The sequence below is a fragment of the Emys orbicularis genome, chromosome 9 (assembly GCF_028017835.1).
Source record: "Emys orbicularis isolate rEmyOrb1 chromosome 9, rEmyOrb1.hap1, whole genome shotgun sequence".
In the NCBI taxonomy this organism is placed as follows: domain Eukaryota; kingdom Metazoa; phylum Chordata; order Testudines; family Emydidae; genus Emys; species Emys orbicularis.
The window spans coordinates 107,466,476-107,480,984 of NC_088691.1; the positions used below are offsets into that span (position 1 = coordinate 107,466,476).

General features: G+C 46.3%; 1 protein-coding gene across 3 annotated transcripts in view; it reads left to right on the forward strand.

The window, feature by feature from the left end:
- The window catches only part of DLG1 (discs large MAGUK scaffold protein 1), a 390,639-nt gene that overhangs the window by 177,880 nt on the left and 198,250 nt on the right, over window positions 1–14,509 (forward strand). The gene's annotated exons all lie outside the window — the stretch shown is intronic.

The following is a 14,509-nucleotide window of genomic DNA, read 5'->3' on the forward strand; positions in this document are numbered from 1 at the left end:
TGTATCCGCAAAAATAACAGGAGTACTTGTGGCACCTTAGAGACTAACAAATTTATTAGAGCATAAGCTTTCGTGGGCTACAACCCACTTCTTCGGATATGCATCCGAAGAAGTGGGTTGTAGCCCACGAAAGCTTATGCTCTAATAAATTTGTTAGTCTCTAAGGTGCCACAAGTACTCCTGTTATTATTCTAAGAAAAAGATGAGATGAGATCCTAGAATAATAGAATATCAGGGATGGAAGGGACCTCAGGAGGTCATCTAGTCCAACCCCCTGCTCAAAGCAGATGAGATGGCAGGCAAAACAGGAGACTAAGCTGAGCTACTTTCTGAATTTCTTATTGTATTGTCTGCAACTTTATCTTCTACTCAGTCTCTGGTCCCAATAGAAATAATAATTAAATATTAAATTATTCATATACTACTAGGATTAGAGCTGATCAGCTAATCAGAGTAAACTTTTTTCTACTCAGTGGAGAAATCAAATATATAAATACTGTAATGTTTTGAATAAGTAGATAACTATCCAGTCCTTTCAGTATTCTAATGATGTAATGGTTTTTCTGACAGGAGCAGAGGTTCAGTAGAGGAAATAATTATATGTACAGTAAGGAATCTGGAAAGTAGAATGGCCTGGCTTGCCATTCTACTTATGTGGTCTTTAATTTGTGGTTTTTTAAGGGTGGAAGGAGTGTGTTCTACAGACTCTAATTTCCTTTATTTTAATACACTTCCTTTTAAGAATCCCAGCAGGAATGCCACTATCTTTCCATAGAAATATGAATTCGGAGCTTGAGTTCAGACTACCACTGAAGGGACACCTTGCAAGCTACTGGTGGAGAGTTCTGGTGCTGAGGCTGTTGGGCTTTTTTCTAGATACCTGTGATCGCTATTGGTTTATTTCCCTCACTGGCTAGCTAAGTTCTCATATTCCACCAAGACTAAATATAAGCCACACACCTGGCTAAGGCTGAAATGGAAGCATCTTAAATGGAGTGCGGGTTCTCATGCTTTTCATTTGCCATGCATACTACATCCTGAATTAGGCGAATGGAGTTGTTGCTGCAGAGAGACATGGATGTGGGCCAACACTGCTCCCCCATTTTTCCTGGGTAAGATGTGTTGGCAGCTAACCACTTCTCCCATCAAGCCTGTTTCCTATCCTTGCTGCATCTTCACCACTAGCCAATATTATAGTTAATTGTTACCAGTAGTGCACTGTGCTGAGCTGGATAGCTTCAGATGACCCATGCAGAGACAGAGTCCATGCCAGTGTTCCAGCCTCAGTCTGTCACTGTTGTCAGTGCTACTCTTTAGTACATTGTCAGTCTTTTCTGAATTAGGAAGCAAAAGAGTAAAATTGAGAACTAAGCCATTGTTTCTGTCAGTGCAGTGTGATGACGTGGCTCACTCCTCTTTACATTTTATTTTATTAAGCTAGTATTTTGTCTCTAAGGTATTGCTTACATTTTCATAGTGTATTTTGTGAAAGAGTCAGAAGAATAAGTATTAGAAGAACTAACAAGTATGGAAGGGCTAGAAAAACTAGGATTCTCTCTCTCATATCCCCACACTCCCTCTTTCCCATGCCCGTCAAAAAAGCCACTGTTGATTTTAGATCTATTATACTTCATCTGCTCTATCATGTACACATAACCAATAATACAGTTATTACAGCTCTAGTACAGTTTTTCTCCAGTCCTACCACATTATTTTCAGGCCTATAAAACCAACACTCTTTCTGGATCTTCATCAGTCAGATTGTATAATTTCAACAGAAGGAAGTAAGCTGTGGTAGGTGGCCAAGTGAATGTGAAGCGGCAAACCTGAAATAAGGGCTTGAATTTCTATCTTGAATGTGTGAACAGTGTCATTTGGTCACAGCCAGCAATGGGGTAATTAGGGCGAAAGAGGGTCTGTATTTCTGTATGCCAAACATGCAAATTTTCCACCATCTGGTGCCCTCTCTTTTTTCTATGACTGGGACTTCCTGACTTTCAATACAACTATCTTTTTCAAATCATGAATGTATTATTTTCAGAACACGTTTAAATCTTTATTTGTGGATGATGACTTCATAATCATGTCATATTTGACTTTAAAGGAACAGTGTTAGGTGTTAAACTGTTAAGAATATGGTGGGAATAGTTTCTATAGTGTAAAAAGCCGTGTAAAACAAACTAAGAAAAAGAGGGTTAGATGGTTCAAGTTATTTGTAACAGGTGTGAAGATTTTTATATCTAGGTTATCAGTTTAAATCTGGCCCAGGTTAATAGTGATTGAAAGTTATTACCATCTGCTGTGTTGTGGTTTATCTAATTTCTAGTGGACAGGTGTTCACATAAAAATTGGCACCCTTCCCTGCAGTCTCAGCAGAAAGACTAAGTATTAGAAAAACTTGAAAGTTGAACTACTTCTGAACCTTAAAGGTGGTGTTCCTTCCATAAGGCTTGAGGCACCCTGGTGGAATAGTATGAGAAAACTTCCACTGCTACCACCATGTTTTATGGATAAATAAGATGCAGTCTCAAGGACTATCTCTCTGGCAATGTTCAGCAAAATGATTTTTCTTCTTTTGCTGTGTTGTTAAAAACTAAAGAAAAAAGTTATATGACATAATGTGATTTGTTCTGCTATTGCAAGCCCAGCAGAAGGATCACAATTAACCAGCAAACTGGTTACTGTTTGTATCATTGATGGTACTGGTAATAAATAAGTCCGCGAGTTTGTCATGGAGGTCATGGAAGTCACGGATTCTGTGACTTTCTGGGACCTCCATGACTTCGGCAGCGGCCAGTGCACCTGGCTCAGGGGCAGCTCAGGCAGCCCCTGCACCAGGCGCAATGGCTGCTGCTGGGGGAATCTTGGGTCCCCGCTCCCCCCCGCAGCAGCAGAGTTTGCTTGTGGGAGGGCGCAGGGAGTTGGGGCACCGGACGGGGTGAGGTGGGTTCTGGGCAGCACTTACCTGGTGGGGCTCCCTGGAAACAGCGACATCCCCCTTGCTCAGCTGCTAGGCAGAGGCGTGGCCGGGCAGCTCTGCGCACTGCCTCCACCTGCAGGCACTGCCCCCGTACCTCCCGTTTTGGCAAAGGGCAAATATAGTGCCAGTCTCTAAAAAGGGAAATAAAGACAACCCGGGGAATTACAGACCAGTCAGCTTAACTTCTGTACCCAGAAAGATAATGGAGCAAATAATTAAGCAATCAATTTGCAAACATCTAGAAGATAATAAGGTGGTAAGTAAGGCTATGTTTGTCACGGAGGTCATGGAAGTAATGAAATCCATGATTTCCAGAGACCTCCATGACATTCTCTGCTTCAGCCCCAGGGGCTGCAGGACTCTGGAGCTGACAGCCAGTGGGGCCCTGGCAGGTTTCCAGTGACAGGTGACAGCAGCGACAAGCGACAGGGTGCCTCCTGCAAAGTACCAGGGACAGGTGACAGACTCCTGAGGGGACCCTCCTCAGGGTTCCAGCAACAGGCGACAGCCTCGCAAGGGGAGAGGGGGACACTTCGGGTGAGTCGCTCAGGTGTCCCATTTTCTCTTTGGGAAATATGGTCACCCTGCAGCTCCCAGCTGCCATAGGTGGCGGGGGGGGGGGAGGGCGCTGCATCTTCCAGCTGCCCTGGGCAGAGGGGGAACCCCGCAGTTCCCAGCCTAAATGGTGGTGGGGAAAACCATGGAGCTGCAGCAGCAAAAGTCACAGACAGGTCACGGCTTCTGTGAATTTTTGTTTATTGCCCGTGACTTGTCCATGACTTTTACTAAAAATAACCATGACAAAATTTTAGCCTTCTTCGAGGAGTGTCCCTGTGGGTGCTCTTGGCGCCCTGCGCTTGTAATTGGAGATTTGTAGTAGTAGTGCCCCGGTTGGCTGTGCATGTGCGGCAGCCGTCTCACGCTGCTCTGAGCGGCTACTTAGCATGCGCAGCCAACCATCCCTCAGTTCCTTCTCTACCGCCTTTGCCTTGAGTTGGAGCAACAGCAGCGCCCCCGTCTATTTAGTAAATTGCTTATATTCCCATCTTTATTTATCCTTTTTGTCATTTTTTTCCGTTTTCCCATCCTTATTCCCACTTAAAAAACTCCCAAAACTTTATTTTGTTTGCTTCCCCTCCCGCCACCAGTGGGTCTCCGCCAACGGTGACTGAACTACGACCGTTCTCTATATACCTGAACCTCCTCAGGCATGTCTGGTTCCTCCAGCTTTAAATGTTGCCTGACTAGCAAGCTATCAATTCCTGTATTGGATGGTCACGCTCTGTGCATCCACTGTCTTGGGTAAACCCATATACCACAGAAGTTATCTGCCGGGACACTGAAAGCCCAGGACCTCCAACTAAAATGATTAATGATGGAGAAATCTCTCAGGCCGGCCTCCGACCCAGAGTCCAGGACTCCTCCTGGCCAACGGTTCCCAGCAGCAGCTGCAGACAGGGGCTCAACACAAACCGTGTCTAAGGACCCTGCACCTAAGAAGATGACCAAACATCGGTCGCAGTCATTGCCACAGAGAGATCTCCCTAAAAAGAAGCAGTCTCTTGGCAAGAAATCTGCCCTGGTACCGATGGCATTGAGAACCTTGGACTGAGAGACACTGGGAACATCCAGTACTGAGACATCCCGAGGAGCCAAGACACCGATGTGGCTAGACTTTTACTCAGGTGCACGAGCCAAAGCTAAGCTCCCTAGCTCAGCACCAACAGTGCCAAAGAACGGCTAATGTAATGGCGCCACCTGCTACATATACACAGCCTAACAAGACCTCGGCACTGTCAGAGCATACTACGCTGCCATCCACAACACTGAGCTTCTCGATACCGCTACCCTTTACCAGACAGGCAGACCTAGCAAACTCCTCCACGCCGTGAACCCCTCTCTTCGGTACTGACAGTACCCCAGTCAGACCAGGACCGAGCCAAATAGGCACTTCTAGTGGCTATGCACCTCCATTATCTAGTGATGACTATGAAGAGGATGATTCAGCTCTTTATATCCCTTGTCATTCCTCCCTGAAACCAGGATCCTCTCACCAACAACCATGTATGCAAGGGTAAAGCTGGCAGGCACAACCATGGATGCCACCGCCTGTTGTTATGCCACCCAATTGGCCATACTGAGACCCATCGGCAATCTACAGAGCCCAGAATCTTAACCCCCCCAACCCACTAGCATCAAGGGCCACTCTGTCCTCTTCACCCACGAACCCACCGCCATCGGAGGCCCAGGAGGAAGAGGGAGCGGAGCCGGAAGAGGCTCATGAAGGCAACACAATGCCACCCACCCATATTTCGTCCTCGTCCCCAGACAAAACAATTATGCCACCACCTCCCACCACAGTCAATAACTTCAAGTCCTTCCAGGACTTATTTAAAAGAATTGCAGAATCCATGGACATCTCTTTAGCAGAGGTGTCAGAGACCCAGCACAAATTTCCTGACATCTAGCAGGCATTCCCATCAGCAAAGATAGCTCCTCCCATCAACACTCTATAATGGATCCTGCAAAGATAATATGGGAGACACCTGCCACTGTCCCACCCTCTTGTAAACGCTAGGACAGAAAATATTGTGTACCAGCGAAAAGGGCTGAGTTCTTATTTGCTCACCCAGCTCCCAATTCACTGGTTGTAGAGGCAGTAAACCAAACGGGAAAACAGCACCAGTCAAAAATCACCCCTTATGACAAACACTGCAAAAAGCTTGACCTCTTTGGACGCAAAGCCTATTCCTCGGCCTCACTGCAATTTTGCATAGCAAGTTACTCTGCTCTGTTGGCAAAATATACTTACAACTTGTTTAATAAAATGACATATTTTATTGAACAAATGCTGCAGGAGTCAAAGGGGTAATACAAAGCTAACATTGCAGAGGGCTCCTTAATTGCCAAAACAGCCCTGCAGGCCTCCCTTGATTCCGCTGACAGGGCAGCTCGGTCTATTGCCACATCCATGCTCATGCGTCGAGCATCATGGCTCCTCCTCTCTGGATTTCCTAGGGAAGTACAAGCCACAGTTAAGGACCTGCCCTTTGAGGGACAAAAACTAGCACAGATGCATGTCTGCATACCTCAAAGGACTCGAGAACCACCTTGAAGACCATAGGTATTTACGTCTCCCCAAACAAGAAAAAACAGGGCAGATTTTACACCCAAAGATTCCGTCCCACCCCGTACTCCCAACCCCAGAGACAATATGATGAACGCTGCAAGCAGGTGCAGGCAGAACCAGGATCAACCTGCCACATCTCAACCTTCAACATCCCTTCAATCGTTTTGAAGTGTTGGTCGAGGGCTCAAGACCTTTATCTTCTCCCATGTCAGATTATCGGATGACCTCTAGTCTCTTTGGAGACTGCCTGCTACCACACTACCCTGTCTGGAACAACATCACTAGAGACAAATGGGTGCTGGAAATTGTCCAGAAAGGTTACTTTATCCCATTTATCTCTACCCCCCTACCCACCCACCTTCCCTGTCCCTCTTCAGGGACCCCCTCACGACACCTTGTTGCAGCAGGAAATAAACCATCCCCTGCAACTAGGAGCTGTGGAAATAGTACCACTCCAACACAGGGGAAGAGGGTTTTATTCCCAGTATTTTCTCACACAGAAAAAGAACGGTGGGTGGAGACCAATTCTGGACTTACGGAACCTCAACAAGTTTATAAGGATGCAGGGCTTCAAAATGGTTACTCTGGCAACCATAATTCTGGCATTATAGAAAGGAGATTGGCTCTCATCTCTCGACCTACAGGACGCCTACTTTCACATCGCTATTCATCCAGCACACAGGCTATTTCTGCACTTCACAGTAGGCTATCAACATTACTAATACAAAGTACCACCCTTCGGCTTGTCGACTGCCACAAGGGTATTCTCCAAAGTCTGAGCCGTCGCCACAGCTCACCTCCGCAGGCTAGGGGCAATGATCTTCCCATATTTGGACGACTGCCTCATAAGAGCATCAACTCAGCAGACAGCAGTAAAAGCTACACAAACCAATATAACCCTCTTCACCAGCTAGGGTTTCAAATAAATATCCAAAAGTCCACTTTGGTCCCTATCCAGCAACTAGAGTTTATAAGGGCCTATCTCGACTGCCTCTCAGCACAAGCGAGATTACCCCAATAGCGATTCCTCAACCTAACCAGGCTGATAACAGTGATCACAGACAGCCCGCAAACATCCGCCAGGGCCTGCCTACAACTCCTTGGCCATATGGCTGTTACAACTTATGTAGTCAAACATGCCAGACTGCACATGAGATGCCTACAGGCCTGGCTCCGCACCTGCTATATACCACACAAGCATTCCCTCCACAAATGGCTCTCTATGCCCTGCAGAGTGAAGGACTCCCCCAAATGGTGGATGCAACCGCAAAACATCTGCTTGGGGGTCCCATTTCAACAAAAAGCTCCCACTAGAACAGTTACCACAGATACTTCCCTCGGGAGATGGGGAGCCCATCTGGACAACACCACCATCCAGGGACGCTGGTCCCCAGCAGAAACACATAAACATTCTAGAGCTCCGAGCAGTCTGAAAAGCATGTGAACACTTCCTTCCCCAGCTCCAGCTCTGATTCGTACACACTCCACTAGAGCGCTATCCACATCACTAGCATTTCTCAATAATGTACCCATCGTAGATATTTGCAGGGCAGCTACCTGGGCCTCAGCCCCCACATTTACCAAACACTATGCCCTGGAACAACATTCCTCTGCCAACACTCAGTTCGGACTCTCCGTGCTATCTGCCATCAACAAAGATACTTCGAAGCCCCTCTTCCATCAAGGGATACTGCTCTATAGTCACCTAAAGTGGAGCACCCACAGGGACACTCCTTTGGAAAAAAAGAGAAGGTTATTGACACAATTTGTTCTTGAAAATCCACGCTGTTACCTATCACTAAGAGAAGGTTATTCACCTTGTGCAGTAACTGAAGTTCTTCGAGATGGTTGTCGCTGTGGGTGCTCCACTACCCTCCCTCCTCCTCTGTACTTTGGAGTTTCACGCTGACTCTCTGGGGTAGAGAAGGAACCGAGGGACGGTTGGCTGCACGTGCTAAGTAGCTGCTCAGAGCGGCCAACCGGGGCACTGCTACTACAAATCTCAGATTACAAGTGCAGGGTGCCATGACACCTAAAGTGGAGCACCCAGAGGGACAACCATCTCGAAGAACTTCAGTTACTGCACAAGGTGAGCAACCTTCTCTTAGTGATAGGTAACAGCGTGGATTTGTCAAGAACAAATTGTGTCAAACCAACCTGATAGCTTTCTTTGACAGGGTAACAAGCCTTCTGGATGGGGGGGAAGTGGTAGACTTGGTATATCTTGCCTTCAGTAAAGCTTTTGATACTGTCTCACATGACCTCTCATAAACGAACTTGGGAAATGCAACCTAGATGGAGCTACTATAAGCTGGGTGCAAAACTGGTTGGAAAACCATTCCCAGAGATTAGTTATCAGTGGTTCACGGTCATTTTGGAAGGACATAAAGAATGGGGTCCCACAGGGATCAGTTCTGGGTCCAGTTCTGTTCAATATCTTCATCAGTGATTTAGATAATGGCATAGAGAGTACACTTATAAAGTTTGCGGACGATACTAAGCTGGGAGGGGTTGCTAGTAACAATAATAGGGCTCAGATTTTCCTAGACGTGATAGCTGATGAATTCCTTCATCAAGTAGTTACTGAACCGACGAGGGGTGATACCATTTTAGATTTGGTTTTGGTGAGTAGTGAGGACCTCGTTGAGGAAATGGTTGTAGGAGACAACCTTGGCTCGAGTGATCATGAGCTAATTCGGTTTAAACTAAATGGAAGGATTAACAGAATTAAATCGGAGACTAGGGTTTACGATTTCAAAAGGGCTAACTTTAATAAATTAAGACGACTAATTAGGGAAGTGGATTGGACTAACATATTTATGGATCTAAAGGCGGAAGGCGCCTGGGATTATTTCAAGTTGAAGTTACAGGAGCTGTCGGAGGCCTGTATCCCGAGAAAGGGAAAACGGATCGTAGGCAGGAGATTTAGACCGAGCTGGATGAACGAGCGTCTCAGAGGGGTGATTAAGAAAAAACAGAAAGCGTACAAAGAGTGGAAGAGGGGAGGGATCAGCAAAGAAACCTACCTTATTGAGGTCAGAGCATGTAGAGAAGGAGTGAGAAAGGCCAAAAGCCGTGTAGAGTTGGACCTTGCGAGGGGAATTAAAACCAATAGTAAGAGGTTTTATAGCCATGTAAATAGGAAGAAAACAAAGAAAGAAGAAGTGGGACCGCTGAAGACTGTAGATGGAGTGGAGATTAAGGATAATCTAGGCATGGCACAATGTCTAAACGAATATTTTGCATCGGTCTTTAATGAGGCTAATGAAGGGTTTAAGAATAGAGGCAACGTAACGGAGGGGAATAAAGGAGGGGGGGTTGACATTACAGTACCCGAGGTAGAAGCCAAACTCGAACAGCTTAACGGGACTAAATCGGGCGGACCGGATGATCTTCATCCGAGAATATTAAAGGAACTGGCGCGAGAAATTGCAAGCCCGTTAGCGATAATTTTTAATGAATCTGTAAACTCGGGGGGTGGTACCGTTGGACTGGAGAATAGCTAATGTGGTTCCTATTTTCAAGAAGGGGAAAAAAAGTGACCCGGGTAACTACAGGCCTGTTAGTTTAACATCTGTAATATGCAAGGTCTTGGAAAAAATTTTGAAGGAGAAAGTGGTTAAGGACCTTGAGGTCAATGGCAATTGGGACAAATTACAACATGGTTTTACGAAAGGCAGATCGTGCCAAACCAACCTGATCTCCTTCTTTGAGAAAGTAACAGATTTTTTAGATAAAGGAAATGCGGTGGATCTAATATACCTCGATTTCAGTAAAGCGTTTGATATGGTACCGCATGAGGAATTATTGGTTAAATTGGAAAAGATGGGGATCGATATGAAAATCCAGAGGTGGATAAAGAACTGGTTAAAGGGGAGACTGCAGCGGGTCGTACTGAAAGGTGAACTGTCAGGTTGGAGGGAGGTTACCAGTGGAGTTCCTCAAGGTTCGGTTTTGGGTCCGATTTTATTTAACCTATTTATTACTGACCTCGGAACCGAATGTAGAAGTGGGCTGATAAAGTTTGCGGATGACACAAAGTTGGGAGGTATTGCCAATTCGGAGAAGGATCGGGATATCCTGCAGGGAGACTTGAATGACCTGGTAAACTGGAGTAATAGTAATAGGATGAAATTTAATAGTGAGAAGTGTAAGGTGATGCATTTAGGGATGACTAACAAGAATTTTAGTTATAAACTGGGGACGCATCGGTTGGAAGTGATGGAAGAGGAGAAGGACCTCGGAGTCCTGGTTGATCGCAGGATGACTATGAGTCGGCAATGTGACGTGGCCGTGAAAAAAGCTAATGCGGTCTTGGGATGCATTAGGCGAGGTATTTCTAGTAGGGATAAGGAGGTGCTGCTTCCGTTATACAAGGCGCTGGTGAGACCTCATTTGGAGTACTGTGTGCAGTTCTGGTCTCCCATGTTTAAAAAGGATGAACTCAAACTGGAACGGGTACAGAGAAGGGCCACTAGGATGATCAGAGGAATGGAAAACCTGTCGTATGAAAGGAGACTCGAGGAGCTCGGTTTGTTTACCCTAACCAAAAGGAGGCTGAGGGGGGATATGATTGCTCTCTTTAAATATATCAGAGGGATAAATACAAGGGAGGGAGAGGAATTATTTCAGCTTAGTACTAATGTGGACACGAGAACAAATGGATATAAACTGGCCGTCGGGAAGTTTAGGCTTGAAATTAGACGACGGTTTCTAACCGTCAGAGGTTCTGGAATAGCCTTCCGAGGGAAACGGTGGGGGCGAAAGACCTCTCTGGCTTTAAGATTAAGCTTGATAATTTTATGGAGGGGATGGTTTGATGGGATAACGTGATTTTAGTCAATAAGTCAATAACTGCCATCGCTGGTAATTAGTATCAATGGTCAATGTGGGTCTGGCTGGAGAATCTTGCCCGCATGCTCGGGGTTCTGCTGATCGCCATATTTGGGGTCGGGAAGGAATTTTCCTCCAGAGTAGATTGGCAGAGGCCCTGGAGGTTTTTCGCCTTCCTCCGCAGCATGGGGCAGGGGTCGCTTGCTGGAGGATTCTCTGCGACTTAAAGTCTTTAAATCATGATTTGGGGACTTCAACAGCTGAGTCAAGGGAGAGAATTATTCCAGGAGTGGGTGGGTCAGATTTTGTGGCCTGCATCATGCGGGAGGTCAGACTAGATGATCATAATGGTCCCTTCTGACCTTAAAGTCTATGAGTCTATAAGTGCTTTGGAGGATAGGATTAAAATTCAAAATGAACCGGAGACATGGTCTGAAGTAAATAAGATGAAATTCAAGAAGGACAAATGCAAAGTACTCCACTTAGGAGGGAACAATCAGTTGCACACATACAAATGGGAAATGACTGCCTAGGAAGGAGCACTGTGGAAAGGGATCTGGGGGTCATAGTAAACCACAAGCTAAATAGGAGTCAACAGTGTAACGCTGTTGCAAAAAAAGTGAACATCATTCTGGGATGTATTAGGAGGAGTGTTGTAAGCAAGACATGAGAAGTAATTCTCATCGAGTGATTGTTCATGTTGATTCCAATTATGTGTGCGTATGCCATGTGCACAGTCGGAAAGTTTTCCCTAGCAGCACCCATCGGATCAGCTGTGGAGCCCCCTGGAGTGGCACCTCCATGGCGCTCAATATATGACCCTGCCGACCCGGCACCTCGTCAGTTCCTTCTTACCGCCAGTGACGGTCATTGGAACTGTGGCATCATGCTTTGCAAGGTCTCCACGTTTCCCTAGTTTTGATTCGGACTGTTTGTATTCTATAGTTAGTTCTCAGTGATTGTAGTTCTAGTTAGTTAGGTGTTGGGCTCGGGAGTTTACCCTCCACCCTGACTGCATTCTCCTTTGGGGACTTACATGCCTAAGTCCCAGGGATGCAAGCCCTGCAAGTCCTGTAATAAGTCCATGCCAACAGGCGACCCTCATGACGCTTGTTTAAAGTGTCTGGGGCAAGTACATCAGTTAGAGAAGTGCAGGATTTCTAAGGGCTTTTGTCCCTGAACCAAGAAGGAGCGGGACTTTAGATTGGAGCAGCTCCTTATGGAGGCGGCACTTAGACCACAACCTGCATCAGCGCGGCAGGACCCGGTGCCGAGTTCATCAGTGTGCAGTGCCCCCGCGGCAGTGGCCGAAGCGGCACCGCGGAAGGAGTCTAGTCGAGACCTGCAGCACCGTCGCTCCCCGGCACAGAAGATGGCGGGACCGGCTCGGCACTGATCCGACTCACCAGCACAGAAGCGGCACTGGAAACAAGGAAGGAGTTCCCCGACTTCAGGACCCACCCCTTCAGAGCCAGTCAGGTGCATGGGGTGCATCCCATGGAGGAGCCCCCAGCGCCGAAATTCTCGGAGCCTGCACCGTTGACTTCGGCCCTGCAAGGGGGACCGTTGAGACCGGTCCAGTTGGACTCCCCGGGTCAGGTTGTGAAGGAGGCAGAACTGCCTTCCACCCCTGACTGATCCCTTCTGGAGGATAAGGTCAGGATGCTTTGATCAAACCAACATGATGATGGGTGATAACTAGGGTGATAACTTGTGATGTCAGGGGGTAGTAACTAACTATGTCAAAGGGACAATACTAACTTGTTTGTATTGGGGTATAAGGATGTATCTCAGAGGAAGTATCTTTGTCTGGTCTTAGCGAGGAACGGAAAGTCCCGCCATTCACTGAGCTGGTCCATTGTTACAGGCATACATGTATTAGTGGTCTGGTAGAGTCTGCGAGATACTAATACCATGATTTGTCGACAATAAACATGGCTGGGTGCCTTCGTCCCTTAATGGATCTTCTGGTCATTGAGTGGTTCGCTCGAGGTCTGCCGTGCCAGCTGTCTGCGCGGGACTGGGGCGGCACAAAGAGGGAACACACACACACAGCCAAATATCTATCAACATCTAACCTCAGTTGTCTGAAAACATCCACTCAATGAGCAGCGGCAGTCAAAAAAGTGAAAAGGATATTGGGAATCATTAAGAAAGGGATCGATAAAAAGGTAGAAAATATCTTATTGCCTCTATATAAATTCGTGGGATGCCCACATCTCTAATACTGAGTGCAGATGTGGTTGCCTCATCTCAAAAAAGATGTATTGGAATTGGAAAAGGTTCAGAAAAGGGCAACACAAATGATTAGGGGTAGGGAATGGCTACCATATGAGGAGAGATTAATAAGACTGGGACTTTTCAGCATGGAAAAGAGACGACTAATGGGGGATATGATAGAGATCTATATAATCATGACTGGTGTGGAGAAAGTAAATAAGGAAGTGTTATTTACTCCCTCTCATAACACAAGAGCTAGGGGTCACCATGTGAAATTAATAGGCAGCAGGTTTAAAACAAACAAAAGGAAGTATTTTTTTTCACACAATGCACACAGTCAATCTGTGGAACTCCTTTCCAGAGGATGTTTTGAAGCCAAGACTATAACAGGGTTCTAAAAAGAACAAGATAAGTTCATGGAGGATAGGTCCATCAATGGCTATTAGCCAGGATGGGCAGGGATGGTGTCCCTAGCCTCTGTTTGCCAGAAGCTGGGAATGGGTGACAGGGGATGGATCACTTGATGATTACCTGTTCTGTTAATTCCCTCTGGGGCACCTGGCATTGGCTGCTGTCGGAAGACAGGATAATAGGCTAGATGGACCTTTTTTCTGACCCAGTATGGCCATTCTTATGTTCTTATGATCTCTATAGAAGGATAATATATAGCTCTAACTCTCTTAGTATAGTATATAACTATAACATAGCCCCTTCCTTCTCTAATTAGAAACAAATTTAACATCCCTATTCTAAAGGGAACTTAAGAAGGAAATCTTAACCATGAGTCTGTTATATAAGAAAAATTGAATTAAAATTGGCAGCAACAATTTCAGCGTTTATAAAGGAGTCTGGTGGCACCTTAAAGACTAAGGCCAGGTCTACACCCAGCCGCTAGTTCGGCGGCTGGGAATCGAAGTTCTGGGTTCGATTTATCGCGTCTGGTGTGGACGCGATAAATCGATCCCGGAAGCGCTCGCCGTCGACTGCGGTTCTCCAGCTCGGCGAGAGGAGTACCGCGGAGTCGACGGGGAGCCTGCCTGCCGCGTGTGGACCGCGTCTGAACCGCGGTAAGTTCGAACTAAGGTATGTCGACTTCAGCTACGTTATTCACGTAGCTGAAGTTGCGTACCTTAGTTCGAATTTGGGGGGTAGTGTAGACCAGGCCTAACAGATTTATTTGGGCATAAGCTTTCGTGGGTTTCGTGCATCCGAAGAAGTGAGGTTTTTACCCACGAAAGCTTATGCCCAAATAAATCTGTTAGTCTTTAAGGAGCCACCAGACTCCTTGTTGTTTTTGTAGATACAGACTAACACGGCTACCCCCGATACTTGAGCTTTTATAAAAA